The 13,677-nt window shown below is 46.6% G+C and overlaps 1 long non-coding RNA gene across 3 annotated transcripts in view; it reads right to left on the bottom strand.

The window, feature by feature from the left end:
* LOC144139575 (uncharacterized) overlaps window positions 1-7,767 on the bottom strand; it is a 36,875-nt gene extending 29,108 nt beyond the window's left edge. For all 3 annotated transcript variants that reach the window (XR_013316277.1, XR_013316276.1, XR_013316278.1), the window contains exons 1-2: window positions 7,659-7,767; window positions 7,229-7,270 (exon numbers count right to left, since the gene is read on the bottom strand). This is a non-coding gene — a long non-coding RNA (uncharacterized LOC144139575). The remainder of the gene's footprint in view (window positions 1-7,228; window positions 7,271-7,658) is intronic.
* Between the last annotated feature and the right edge of the window lie 5,910 nt (window positions 7,768-13,677).

The raw sequence follows: 13,677 nt of genomic DNA, 5'->3' as shown, positions 1-13,677 counted from the left end.
CCATTCCCCACGCCTCTGGTGTTCCGCGCAACCAGAGGAGGCCGTGGTGGAATCAGGACTGTAGGTGGGCGCGAGAGGCCCTGAACAAGGCGTGGGGTATCCTTCGACGGTACCCCACGTCGGGCAACCTTGTTTTGTTCAAACGGGCCAAGGCGTTTGGAAAACGTGTGCGCCGTGAGGCAAAACGAGAGAGTTGGCGCACCTTCCTTACATCTATTAACTCACACACAGACACACACAAAGTCTGGACACGAATACGAAAACTAAAAGGACAACAGACACACAGCCTGTCCCTGGTTAGTACAACAGGGGACACACTGGAAGACCAGGCTAACACACTTGCACAACACTTTGAACACGTTTCCAGCTCTGCACAGTACACAAACACTTTCCTGAGACATAAAACCGCTTGTGAAAAGAAGTCCTTACATGATAATAACAGGTCAAAATCTGGTTACAACTCTGAATTTACTCTCTCTGAGCTGAAGGCTGCCCTGAGCACATGTAAACCTGCAGCTCCAGGCGCAGATCAGATTACATACACAATGATACAACACCTACACCGAGATACTCTTGAAACACTCCTGAACTTATACAACAACATATGGCTTTCGGGGCACATTCCGAAATCTTGGAGGGAGGCTATTGTAGTGGCGTTCCTGAAGGAGGGTAAGGACCCGTCTTCTCCCGCCAGTTACCGACCCATCGCCCTCACAAGCTGCCTGTGCAAGCTCCTCGAGAAGATGATTAACATGATACTCGTGTACTTCCTAGAATACAATGGTCTTCTCGAGAGCTGCCAGGCCGGCTTCAGGGTGGGGCGATCCACAAACGACCAACTCGTCGCCCTTGAGTCGTATATAAATGGTGCCTTTAGCCACAAACAGTTTTGTGCTACGGTCTTTTTTGATCTTGAAAAAGCCTACGACACTGCTTGGCGATACGGGATACTTAGCGACCTTAAATTATTCGGTGTTTCGGGCAATCTGTTCAGCACTCTTTATAGCTACCTGTCAGTACGAACCTTTCGTGTAATAGTTGGTACTGCGCTTTCAAATGTTTTTGTGCAGGAAAATGGTGTGCCTCAAGCTGGCGTTTTGAGTTGTACGTTGTTCATAGTCAAGATGAACTCACTTCGAAAGGTGTTGCCAGGAACCATTTCCTGTACAGTGTATGTAGATGATGTCCAAATATCTTTTAAGTCGTGTAATATGTCAATTTGCGAACGCCAAGTCCAGCTTGGTGTTAATAAGCTAGCTGGCTGGGCTGATCAGAACGGTTTTAAGCTAAACCCAGTTAAGAGCACTTGTGTTGTGTTCTCCAAAAGGCGTGGGATCAGGCCAGATCCAGACATCAAACTGAATGGTGTCTCGATTCCGCTCAAAAAAGAACACAAGTTCCTAGGTATAATCCTTGATAAAAAACTTTCATTTATCCTTCATATCAAACAACTAAACAAAAATGTATTAAAACACTGAATATTCTAAAGGTCTTGTCGCATCACTCGTACTGTGCTGGCAAACAACTTCTGCCGCGAGTGTTTACCAGCCTGGTAGGCTCGAGGTTAGACTATGGGAGTGTTTTGTATGGTTCAGGAAGGGAAACTGCTTTGAAAATGCTCGACCCAGTGCAGCACTTGGGCCTTCGACTTGCGTCTGGTGCTTTCCGGACTAGCCCCGTGCAAAGTCTGTACGTCGAGTGTGACAGATGGCGCCTAGGGTACCAACGCGAGTATGTCGATTTGCTCTATGCTTTTAAAGTTTCATCAATGTCTCACCATCCCATTAAGTCTATAATGAGCGATACATCTACATCCCAACTGTTTTTAAATCGTCCATCTATTTCTGCGCCTTTCTCTCTCAGGGCGAGGGAGAAAGCCTCTGAACTTTCTGTCTCGTTTTTAGACACTTTTACAACATCTCTCATTGATTCTATAGCCCCATGGCATCTTCGCCCTGTATTGTGTGATTTGTCGTTTATGCAATTTAAGAAAAACACGGTGCCCACAACTGCCGTTTTGCAGCATTTCATGTATCTCCAGGCGAAATATGGGGCAACAGAATTTTTTACTGATGCTTCAAAAACATCCATTGCGGTGTCATGTGCTGAACACGGACCCAATTTCAGTGCTTGTAAAACCATAAATTTGAATTAAGCATTTTTACAGTGGAGGCATATGGTATACTCCTTGTTTTAAATCACATCAATGAACATAATATCGCAAACTCCATCATTTTCACGGATTCACTAAGCGTCGTGCGTACATTATCATCCCAAAGGTCTTCCAAAAAATACATTGACAATCTAGTTTTTATATCTTTGATGTCGGCGTATGCGTCAGGTCTGAATGTTACCATCTGCTGGGTTCCAGGCCACACTGGCATCGCGGGCAATAAGTTTGCTGATGAAACGGCCGCTGCTGCTGCACTGAGAAACACTCTAGACATAGCAACAGTACCGTACACTGACATGAAGCCAGTCATCAGTCAACACATACGTAAAACATGGCAAACACACTGGAGTGAACAGTCAGACAACAAGCTACATGTAATAAAGCCACACTTGGGACGATACACAACTGATTCACACAACAGACACACCGAAGTGACCCTAGCAAGGTTACGGATAGGCCATACACAAGCAACACACTCGCACTTGCTCACTGGATGTCCAAGACCCATGTGCAGCAGGTGTGGAGAGGGCCTATCCGTAATCCACGTACTCATCCAATGCAAGGCACTTGACACAACACGACGCAAACACTTCCCACAACTATACAGACAACACGTTCAGTTTCACCCATTGTACTTTCTAGGAGACGAGCCCATGTTTTCCACCAAGCTTGTTTTTAAGTTTCTCACCGATGTCAATTTTTTACATCTCATCTCTTATCATGCATCATGACAAACTGACCCTTTACACCAGTCATCTTTATTAGCTTGTTTTAGTTTGTGTATGTTTACTGAAACCCTCTACTTTTACTTTCACATCGCTGTCATGAAATCACTTTTGTTTGGCGCTCTTTGCCCTTAGCTGGCCTTGCGCCATTAAAATCCAGATATCATCAATTGTAAGCAATCGCCTTCACTGAGGTATCACCGGCCACTGTGAGGGCGTCCCTGGTCTGATCGCACACTCCCTAGCACGTTGCACTGAGCCCTCCGTCGACCATGAGTGGAACATTGCACGGGCTATTTCCTTTCTCCCCGGCATATTTTCCCCTTCGAAGTCGATTGCTTTTCGAATACCTGAGAACAGAATCGACGTCTGTAGGGACATACGGCGGCCTGTCACCGATTTCTTTTCAAATACCTTACTGATTGCAGCTCCTTCTTCTTCCACTACTCTTACCAGCTTTAGGTGAGACGCGGCTGTTGTGTAGATTCTTAGCCGCACTGCTAATATTTCTGGTAATAAAGGCACGCACATGTGGCCAGGAGAACTTCTATAGCGGAACACTTCTGATGATGCCAAACATCCCGGATCTTGAAAACCTTGTTATAGGAATTTTCTCTACTACCGACTTTCCCGATGGTTCTGCTATACATCCTACTCCGATCCAGCGCTAAAGGAGTAGGTTGTGTACAAGAAACTACGAGTATATGTATGTCTTACTCTGAATAAGTAGCCCCTACACAATCAATCTTCCTACACGCAGAGTGTGTTTCTCTGGACGCACTCCCACAAATCCTCCCTGTGTATCACTGGCTCTAGATAACTCCCTCTTCCCCTATCTGCGAAAGAACACTCCCAAACTTGGCGCGGCGGGTAACCTGCGCATCCGTGCACAATTAGTTGCAACTATCAGACCTGCTAAACTGGCACCAGTGCCAAATAATTGCTGGACTGAACGCCGAACGCTCACTTGGGATCCTTCTATATTACCTAATAAAGAAACGTGCATAGCACCGTCATTGGGCAAAAGTCAATTGTTATTGCAAGACGTAAGTACATTTGGATACTTAAAGTTTTGCATTGGCAGATCCATAAACGTATGACAAGTATTGCGATCCGAAGGGTAGCGTAGGTATAAATTTTTGGAGTTCCAGTTTTTGTTAATAAAGGGACAAAACCGGACGACGTGCATTTACTTTTGGTTTAGAATGCAATCCTATATAACTCCCTCCTTGTATGCCGCATCTACTACCTGAGTACAGACATTTTTGCTGTAGTTTACTCAAACTCACGAATGAGCAGAGATGAGTGAGTACGGACCCAGGCAAAAACAAGTGCGATGGCGAGTGAGTGCAGACCCAGAAAAAAGGTGAGCCCGATGTCAACTGAGTACAGTAGGTGAGTAATGTGTTCATAAATATACACTCACAAGCGGGTAAAAGCTTGTGAATTTTATTAGGCACTCAAGTAGCGACGAGCGTGCACGCGTCCTGCCATTTGCAAACGCCCATTGAAGGAAAGTAAATCTTGGCGTTAAGGACGAAAGCTGCGCCTGTCTCTATTCGTTCTTCCGCGGGGTTCCTGCATTGTGAAACCACTCGTCACAAGTTGCCATGTTGTAAGCCCGGGCAAACATGGGTCGTTTCGCTCCAGTTTATTATTCAAATTGCCCAAAAGAATTTGCCTGCGAGGCCGCCAGCATGCACAGAGCACGCTAAAGCCACTCGATCTCGGACTTCAGGAAGGGAAATCAGAAAAACTTAGGCTCTTTCAGTTAAGCAAAACGGCGAAACGCTAACCAGGAGAAACATGGGTTAAAGGGTAGACGCGCTCACTGGTTCTCTTGATCTGGCTTAATCGATTCCACTGAACCAGTGCACCTGGTGAATGCGAGCGGTTGAGAGAACAAATAAGTAGAATCAGCTTGGAATAGATGTAAATGCAAACACAGCTTGAGCATAATAGAGTACAAGCGAGTACGAGATGACGTAAAATTGAGGACAGATTAAGTACGAGCACTAGTGAGTACAGGTTGAGTACAACTACGAGTGAGAATTGATTGAGTACAAGTGCTAATGAGTACATAACTAGTATGAGTGCAAAAAAGCACAGGTACGTTGAGTATGAGTCAGTAAAGACTGCGTACGAAGGAGTGGAGGTAAAGTACGAGCACACTGGAGGACAAATAAGATTGAGCACAGTGAGTGCGATAACATGTGAGTGCGTCATGAATGAGCACCACTGATTTTGAGTAGAGACGAGCTTTTTGAGTACGAGTTTGAGTGAGTGCTGCACGAAATAAAAAAAGTGTGATTGAGTTTGAGTTAGCTGTTTGTGTTTTTCCAACCTACGGTCCCAATTCACATGAAGTACATGACTGCTATGAATGTTTCTGTACTTTTACTCTTACGATCTTTGTTCTTTAAAAATAAATCTGTTCCATTACGCGAGCAATAGGGTACTAGTATCGAGGTGTATAAATAATTTTATCATGCTTAAAGGGGCACTGACACAAAAATTTTGCATCTTGTTTTTTTTTTTTGTTGCGATAAGTAGCTAGTGACCTACTTATAACCTGTAGAAACCTCATTTGCTTCAGCGTGCGACGGTTGTTTAATTAGAGGCATTTTCAATGCGGCCAGTCGCAGTTTCGGTTTCAGCGAGTGCCGCGAAACGATAGATTTTGTGGATTTTGTGTGAACAAAGCTGACCACGTGACCGTCGGAGGGATGTCACAGAGCAGAGCCGCCGTAGCACTGTCGAATCCGCATCGACGGCAGTTTTTGCGAATGCCCCCACGTACTCATCTCGTGAGGCGCTTAATTAAAAAGTGACTGTGGATGTGACGCAGGCGCTGCGAGTGCAAATGCTACCGCGGCTAAAGAACGACGCGCGACGCTCGAGACGGTGGGTGGCAAGACGCGCGCTTGGAGCAGCCGGCCGGTCTGCCTACAGGTCCACCTACAGATGTGTTCGGCTCAGCACTGCGGCGGATATTCGAGTGCCGCTCTCGTAAGCGGTGCAGATGACAATTTTTAATGCACCCCGCCATCGCATCATTAACTCCTTTCTCACGGAAGCCACCATGGTCGGGACTTGGGGACAATTTCGTGCAGCGGTAACAAGCTATCACTCGAGCTACCTGCGCCGGCCTGGGCCACTTCGCTGCCGTGGCCGCCGCCTGCACAGCGACCGTGCGGCTAGCTCAGTGAGCTTTTCGTGCCTCCGGCGCGTTTTCGCATCCAATGGTAATAAACAGCAATAGAAACAGAGTGCCTGGAATCGCTGTAGAACTTTGGTCGCGGCCAGCTGCCCGATTAGCTGACGAAATCGCGGCGCCTCCGCCGCCAACGATCGGGTTGTTCGTTCTCGAGAGCAGAAGCTCCGCCCTCCGGCCCTCCGATTGGAGCGGCGAGCCGCGCGAGCCGGCGCAAAACGCCGGTAGTGCGGAAGCGGCAAACACAAACTCGTGACGTGTTTGGATGTTGTTTATTTACAATTGCGCGTGGCCCTCTGCTGGCTGCTCGGTTGCGTTTCGCACACTTCAAAACTGATTTTAAATATGTTCTAGGCTGTATTCGCCGCTGATATTTTGCAGATGATGTATGTGTGTTCCCACTAATCTATCTCCGAAGTTATCTCGCCTTGAAAATTTTGTGTCAGTGCCCCTTTAAGTCTGCGTTAAGACGATGCAGAACAAGCAGAGAATTTTTTCTATATCAATGACGCAAACCAGAAAATTCAACACACCAAAAGTTGACAAGTTTCAGAACATTAGAGTAGGAGAGCTTCTGTAGAATAAATAATAATTTATACCGGAGAAGCTCTCCTACTTTGTGGAAATAGGGGCTTTTCTTGTAATTTTACTGCGGTTGCCTATGCCCATTGTGCGATTTATAATGCAGTTTTTTTTTTCTGACAAATATGAACGTTTACCCAGCGTACAGCTGTGCGTATCCCTCGAGTAGAAAGTGTTTTTTAACGCATCAAGGCACACGCGCTTTTTACTAATGTCACTGTAATATTTTTTTCTGTTTTCTGATTTTAGTGTGAGTTTTGAGTATTTTTTTTCTGCTCCTGTGTGGGGCGAAAAAGTGTTCTTGGGAGTATGGTTGTAGCATATAGAATTCTGGAACCACCCCAAAAGCGCATTAGATAATTCAACCTCTGTTAGAATCCCCAGAGAAAACAGTTTTACGAAACCTCTCATAGAAATAAGAATTGCAGTGCATTTATTGGGTTAGTTTTAAAGCGCAAATTTTATTAAAAGTTTGAATATATGCTTTAACCTTGCACAGCTCACCTGATACATATTGAAGACAAAAACACTTACCTGTAAGTTTTATTGCTTTATCTATAATCAAAGAGTTCGCAGCTGAAACGAAGATAAAAATCTTTTCAACGGCGCTCATCTAACAATTGCATTAAACACTGCCCAGAAAAAACGTTTTCTGGTTAAACGATTTAGAAACCTAATTCATGCGTAGCTTAGTGCAAGCATAGTCGTTCAAGTTGCGACAAAAGTTTGGTGTGCTCCATAAGTAATTTAAACTTTTCAGTATGCCGTCCCAAACATGTCACATCGTTTATCACTGCAGTACCACCAGGTGATTTGATCACGTCAAATCATATAGAATGCATTTTAATTGTTTTTGTTTCGTTCTGTAATAAAAAGGCCGCTTGGTGATTGGCTCTGTATATTGAGCAGTTGGCTGCATAACCTTAGAAAGTTTCAAAGACAACTATAATATGCAATAACTTACCAATTACTAGCACAGTCGCGAGCACAACCCAGTAAGAACCCATATTTTATGTTCTGCATTTTAGGAGTGCAGACGAACGAAGAAGGCATTGCCGCAGCTTTTACTTGTTCGAAGCCTTTGTTCCAGCTTCCAAAAGCACGGCTTTTATTTTTTTGTTTTCAGAGAAGAAACAATGGACGTGAGCAAATGCTTTTCTACTGTAGCTCTCGATGAACAGGTGTTTCTAAGAAACTTCCACAACTCCCACAATATTTGGTTGCCGTATTCTTGTTAGAATGTCCTCTTTTCCTATGTTCTTCCGTTCTTGATAGCAATATAGAATCCCAACATGTGTAAGAACCATTACAATTTTTGTTCTGTCTGTACTTTTGTTTTCATTATATCTACTCCAATTTTTTTGCTGTTTGAAATGACATTAGGCTAGCGTGGCTTTGGAACACATTAGTTTTGACACCCTCGTTGTAGGTACAATGTCGCACACAGGTTGCAGCATATTATAGAAAAGAATGTCTAGAGACAATTTTATGCTAATAATGGGAGTCCCAGAGAGATGTTACCAAAAGAAGCGTTTCACAAGTACCTACTGCTGTGAAATATATTGCCGCGAACCATGTATGGGTTTGTTTATTTCTTGTTTTTATATACTGCCGGGCCACGCCCGGCTGTGTAATCTGCGTCCCAAACGAAGCGCGTCTTCTATTCTTTAATTTTATGCCACACGGGCTATCATATTCACATTAGCAGACTATTCCGCACTAACGTCACTAGCCCAGAATAATAATCTGTGATCTACAGTGTTCTGAATGTGAATCGATGGTTCCAGAAACACTTGCGCCGAAAGATGAAAAAGCCTGCAGAGCACACGCCGCGCCATTCAATCACCGACGCTCGCTTGCGTACGTCACTTTGCTGACTGCTGCTTCACGGCCCGTGTATTATTTGAGTTGTTAGGGGAGCACAAGTTTTCTCCAATAAACTTGTTTTTCTTGAAGACAACTGCGCTGTCTTTGGCAACGTGACTTCTGGTGAGGTGCGGGGTGCATGCACCCTCAACACTCTTCAAGTCGCCAAGCAAGCCCAACTCGTTCCAGCCGCCGACAGCAAGGCTTAGAGCCGGAGTTTGGACTACTGCCAGATAAATTGAAGGCGGAAGACGTCACGACCGTTTTCATGAACAACCAATTCACGATGACCGAGGCTTCAAGCCATCCTGTAGTCTGCAGCAACCCCGGGAACCACCATCATTTCATGGATCACCCACGGAAGATCCTGATGATGGTTGCAGAAAGTGGAACATGTTCGGATCTGTAACAGGTGGGATGACGAAGAAATGTTTCGGCATGTCTTCTTCTGTTTAGAGTATGCAGCTTTAACTTGGTTTGACAACCATTAAAGCTGTTTGACTGATTGGATTCTCTTCCAGAGCGAGTTCCTTAAAACATTCGCCACCGTCGTGCGAAAGGAACGAGCCGCACACTTGCTGGAAACGCGCACCCAACATCACAACCAAGGGGTAGTTATCTTTGTTGAGGAGATGAAGATGTTTTTTCGACGTGCGGATCCGGAGATGACACAAGGAAAGAAACTAAGCTTTCTCATCGAAGGTGTAAAGCAGGAGCTTTTTCCTTGCCTCGTCCGCAACCCTCCGAAGACGGTGGCCGAATTTGCGTCTGAGGCGGCCGCGATGGAGAAGACGCTGGAAGTTCGAACGAGGCAGTACGATCACCGGGTTAACGCGCTGGTTTTCGAGACGATCGGTGCTAGGGCTACAAGCTCCGGCACACTGCGCGAGACAATCCGAGCAGTGGTCAGGTAGGAGCTTCGGAAGCTTTTTCCAGCGACGTCGTCATCTCAAGTGGCTTGCCTGACTGACGTCATCGGCGAAGAGGCTCAGCACGCTTTGGGCCCTTCTATGCCATCCGAGGCACTCCGCGAGCCACAGGCGATGACCTACTCCCCGGCTGTTCGTCGACCCCGCCCTGCTCCAACCCGTCCCCAAGAAGCTCCACCATACCACCAACCACTCGCGCCGCCCTACCCACTCTCACCGCCGTCCACCGTACCATCGTCCAGAGCCCAAAACGAGCTGCCGAGAAAGATTGACGTTTGGCTAACCGCCGATAATAGTCCGCTCTGCTACCACTGCGGAGAGGCCGATCACATCTATCGTCGTTGCCCATACAAGAGAATCGGACTGCGTGGTTTCTCTGTCGACGCACCTCGCCCTCTCCCTGGGCAACGACCACGTGAGATCGACAACTACCTATCGCAAACCAGACGTGGCACAGCCTGTTTCAACCGTTCGCCGTCGCCGTACCCATACCAATCGCCGTTCCGCCATAGCAATGATTACTTCTCACTGACTTCTGACTTCCGGCGTCACCTCCCATCCTGGCGTGGGAGGTGGAGACGATGCACACGGACCCCAGAGTAATCAGCGGTCAAGCTGCACAGGCCGCATGGCAAAGAAACCCGCTCCATACTACTCCGCGTGCGGCTCGATTTCTGCAACGCGGTAGCCCGCTGAACAGACAAGGCCGCCGGTCGTCGTCCACTTGTGCTCACTGCAGAGAACCCGAGATCCTGGAGCACCTGCTCTGCTCCTGCCGCCAGCACGATGCCCGGCGAGTAGAGCTTCGGGGCGCAATCCAGCGTCTCGAGCTGCCCAACCACACCCGGATGGCCCTGCTTTTTCCGACGGGCCCCAGCTCCATTCGGCGGGAAGCATTCCGACTTGTCCTGGCCTTCCTCGAAGAGACGAAGCTCATACAACGGCTAGAGCCCAATGCCTGCCGGCCAACATTATGCACTCCTCATCATTTCCTTTCTCTCCCTCTTTCTATGTGACCCTTTGTTCTCAACTATCCCCTTTCATTTCCCCTATCTTCTTCCCCCGGACTGGGTTGTATGCTTGGAAACTTACAAATGAGCTCAAAATATCACTAGTTCACTTCCTTTCCACTTTCGGTATCAATAAAGCAAACAATCACATTTTCTAATGATCGTGCTATCTCAGCATGTCCTTGGCATACAAGCCACCAAACAGAAATAGATCACAAAGAGGGAAAGACACTATCGCATCACTTGCTGGGGTGTCGTTGCTAAAAAAGCCGAAGGTTTGCAACACTTTCCAACTTCTTCAAACAATGAGGTGGAAAGGGTTTGCGTTGTACTCTTCTAATAGCTCCCACACAGTTTGGCCGAAGAAGTCTCGGTGCGGCTTCATATCAACATCATCAACATCAACGTTATGCAACTATATATTACTATGTGCTATGCAGGCCAGCCCCAGGAAATGATCATAGAGAATTCTGTCAATCATTTACGATGGTCAGTAACGTGGTTTCATGGCTATTCAACGGGAAATCCTTTTCTGGTGTCTTCTGCAAAACGTTGCAAAGGAACACCTCGTTTTAACAGTATCTTAACGCGTGCTCTACTGCCATGGTATCTTACACAGCAAACAGCCAGAGCCCCAAGAAGCACACAAACCTTTTTCCATCAGCGAAGCTTCAGAGAGTAACACTCCCTCGTGTTACATCAAAACATTTGACATAAGGCGCCGATGGTATTTTGTTCACACGCTGATATGCAACTTGCCCTTCCCTTGCACTGTATATGGAGCTGTACGCAGGTATTGACGAAGCTGTGTCAAGCAGGACTCCACACGGATCCTTTGATGCAGGATCACCACGTAATTGAAAGGAAAACGTTAAAACAACAAAAAATTGTTGGAGCCAAGAGTGCCACCGTCAAGAAAACAACAGCTAAGAATACCTTCGTGCAAAACTCGACCCCGGCGTGCATGACGCATGCTGCCCACATCACGCATAAAAACAAGCTGTTCTCTACATGACGCAGAAAACGGTGCGCAGAGTAAGACACCCTCAGCAAACTTGTAGAAAAAGTTCGTTTGACTCGTCGGCTCCCATAAGGACGCAAAAATAGGCCACAAACACTCTCTGCAATTTTGGCACGTTATACAAGCAAGGAATGCGAAATCCGCACCACATACCAGGGCTCTGAAAAAAGGAACAAATTACGCATACTTACGCACAGAAACACGGACAGAAGCTGTCCGCGCCACTCTCCTTCATTTCGAGTTTCGGTGGCTGGCCTCCTCCTGAAAGGGTATCTGCTCTAACAGTTTTCGAGTGGGACGCCTAAATATTTCACTGGCGTGTATACAAGCATATATTACGAATGTACCGGGCTTTCACAACCAGCTGCCGTGACACCAGTTGAGATAGCCATCCGAGTTGACGGAAATACCGGCGTAAAGGCAGAACCTTAAAGGAACACTTATAATTTTGTGGACGACACTCGTGCCATAAAAAAAAACAGTGTTGCCTGCTTAAGCGAGTAGGCAACTTTAAAGCACCTCTTAAAACTCCGCGGATATGCTATATCCATGGTAAGGTAAGGACGAGCACCCATTTTAATAAATATGCAAAAACAGCAACAAGGAGAGCGAGCTTCCTTGACGTATCCAGCAATTTATCTTACTTGCGACGAAGAGCACTTCTGCAAGAAGTACTCCTCGTCGGGGGGCGCATCAATCTTCACATTACGATTTTCTAACCGAGTTCTCCAGAGACTGTATATGCCAAGCAAAATAGAAAGGTTTTGAAACATGTCACCAAGAAACACAAACAATTGCCGTGTAAAAAAATATTAGTGACAAAGGGCTTTTTGAGTGTGCCCTGCATGATGTCCCAGAAAAACACAGGGCTGCTGAAGTCCAAGAAGGCATAAGGAATAGTATCAGGGTACCCAAATAATCTTCAATAAACAGATCGGAGAAAAATGCCGAAATCATTTAGCGACAATGCTACAGGGAGCGGTAGAAAATGTGTTTCAAAAAATGTAGTTTTAATATCTGAAGAGCCACACGCCTAATTCTAGAGAGAACATCATGGCCGTTGCGATTTTGTAGGTGTCTTTATATTGTGTGAGATAAATGTTGAACCTAAATGATGTGATTGTGGAGTGTTCTACTTACAGTGCCTCAATCTTATCAAGGCAAAATGACAAAAACATTTTAAAACTCTTGATCACCACTTCAAGATTGGGTTCGGTCATCGGAAACAGGTGTACAACAGTGACTTGGCATGACGGAAGCCCCTACAATAAACACACCTGCATACACGTGCGCAAAAAAATAAGACGCTATTATAGGAACGTGCAGATGGCATAGACCACAGCCAACTGCTGTAACAGGCCAAACGTTCCTCTGCATGGCTTAGTGTGTTGAAGATCAAATATATGTCGCATTGCCTCGATGAAACCTTCAATATTGGTGCGTGTACATGCAAAGGCCTGCTTTAAGTACCATAGATCTACTGCCAAAAACGTTGCCGGTGATGGCACTGTGACATCGGTCATTGCCACCGTTGCCACCGTCCGTATGATTCCCGGTGCGAGCAATGCCATCGTTCATGGTGACGCACCCAAGCTGACCTGGAAGCGCCTGCAATGCTGCTGTGTCACGTACGCGGGCGGAGGGATCAATGACCCGCTCAACCTCCTTTGGTCTGCAATGCGTCATTCCTTTTCTCCACGCGACCAGTGGAAGGTAGAGTAAGGCATCAAAGCAAGTTTCCGGTCTTTTCTTCTCCCCCCGACGCCAAGCTAGTTCGCCGAATGATGCCGCCATAAGAGTTATCCCATTACGCACTCCTGCATTCTGATCCGAGAACGAGACATTGAAGAACGCCGTATCCTGCATCTTTCACCAACACGGACCAGCCGGCCTGCAGCATCTTTCTGGGTTCACCTCATCAGCCTGTCAGAGTACGCGTTTCCTGACACGAGAGCTCCAGCCTTCCTGTCCGGAAGCGATAATGCGACTTCCGTTCTCCTCGGTAGAAGAGCGAAGGATCTCTCCTCCACGGCCCCGAAACCAGACACCCATGTTAACACGCATGATCAAGAAGCCGGACGAGCGCCGACGCTTCCGTGTCCTCTGGACCGGCAAGGGAGCGGCATCGTTTAAACCCTCATTATTAAACACAATTTT

This window comes from Haemaphysalis longicornis, unplaced genomic scaffold, assembly GCF_048455015.1.
Source record: "Haemaphysalis longicornis isolate Haplotype H1 unplaced genomic scaffold, Haemaphysalis longicornis Haplotype H1 scaffold_5, whole genome shotgun sequence".
Lineage (NCBI taxonomy): Eukaryota > Metazoa > Arthropoda > Arachnida > Ixodida > Ixodidae > Haemaphysalis > Haemaphysalis longicornis.
This window is presented reverse-complemented; position numbering and strand designations above follow the sequence as displayed.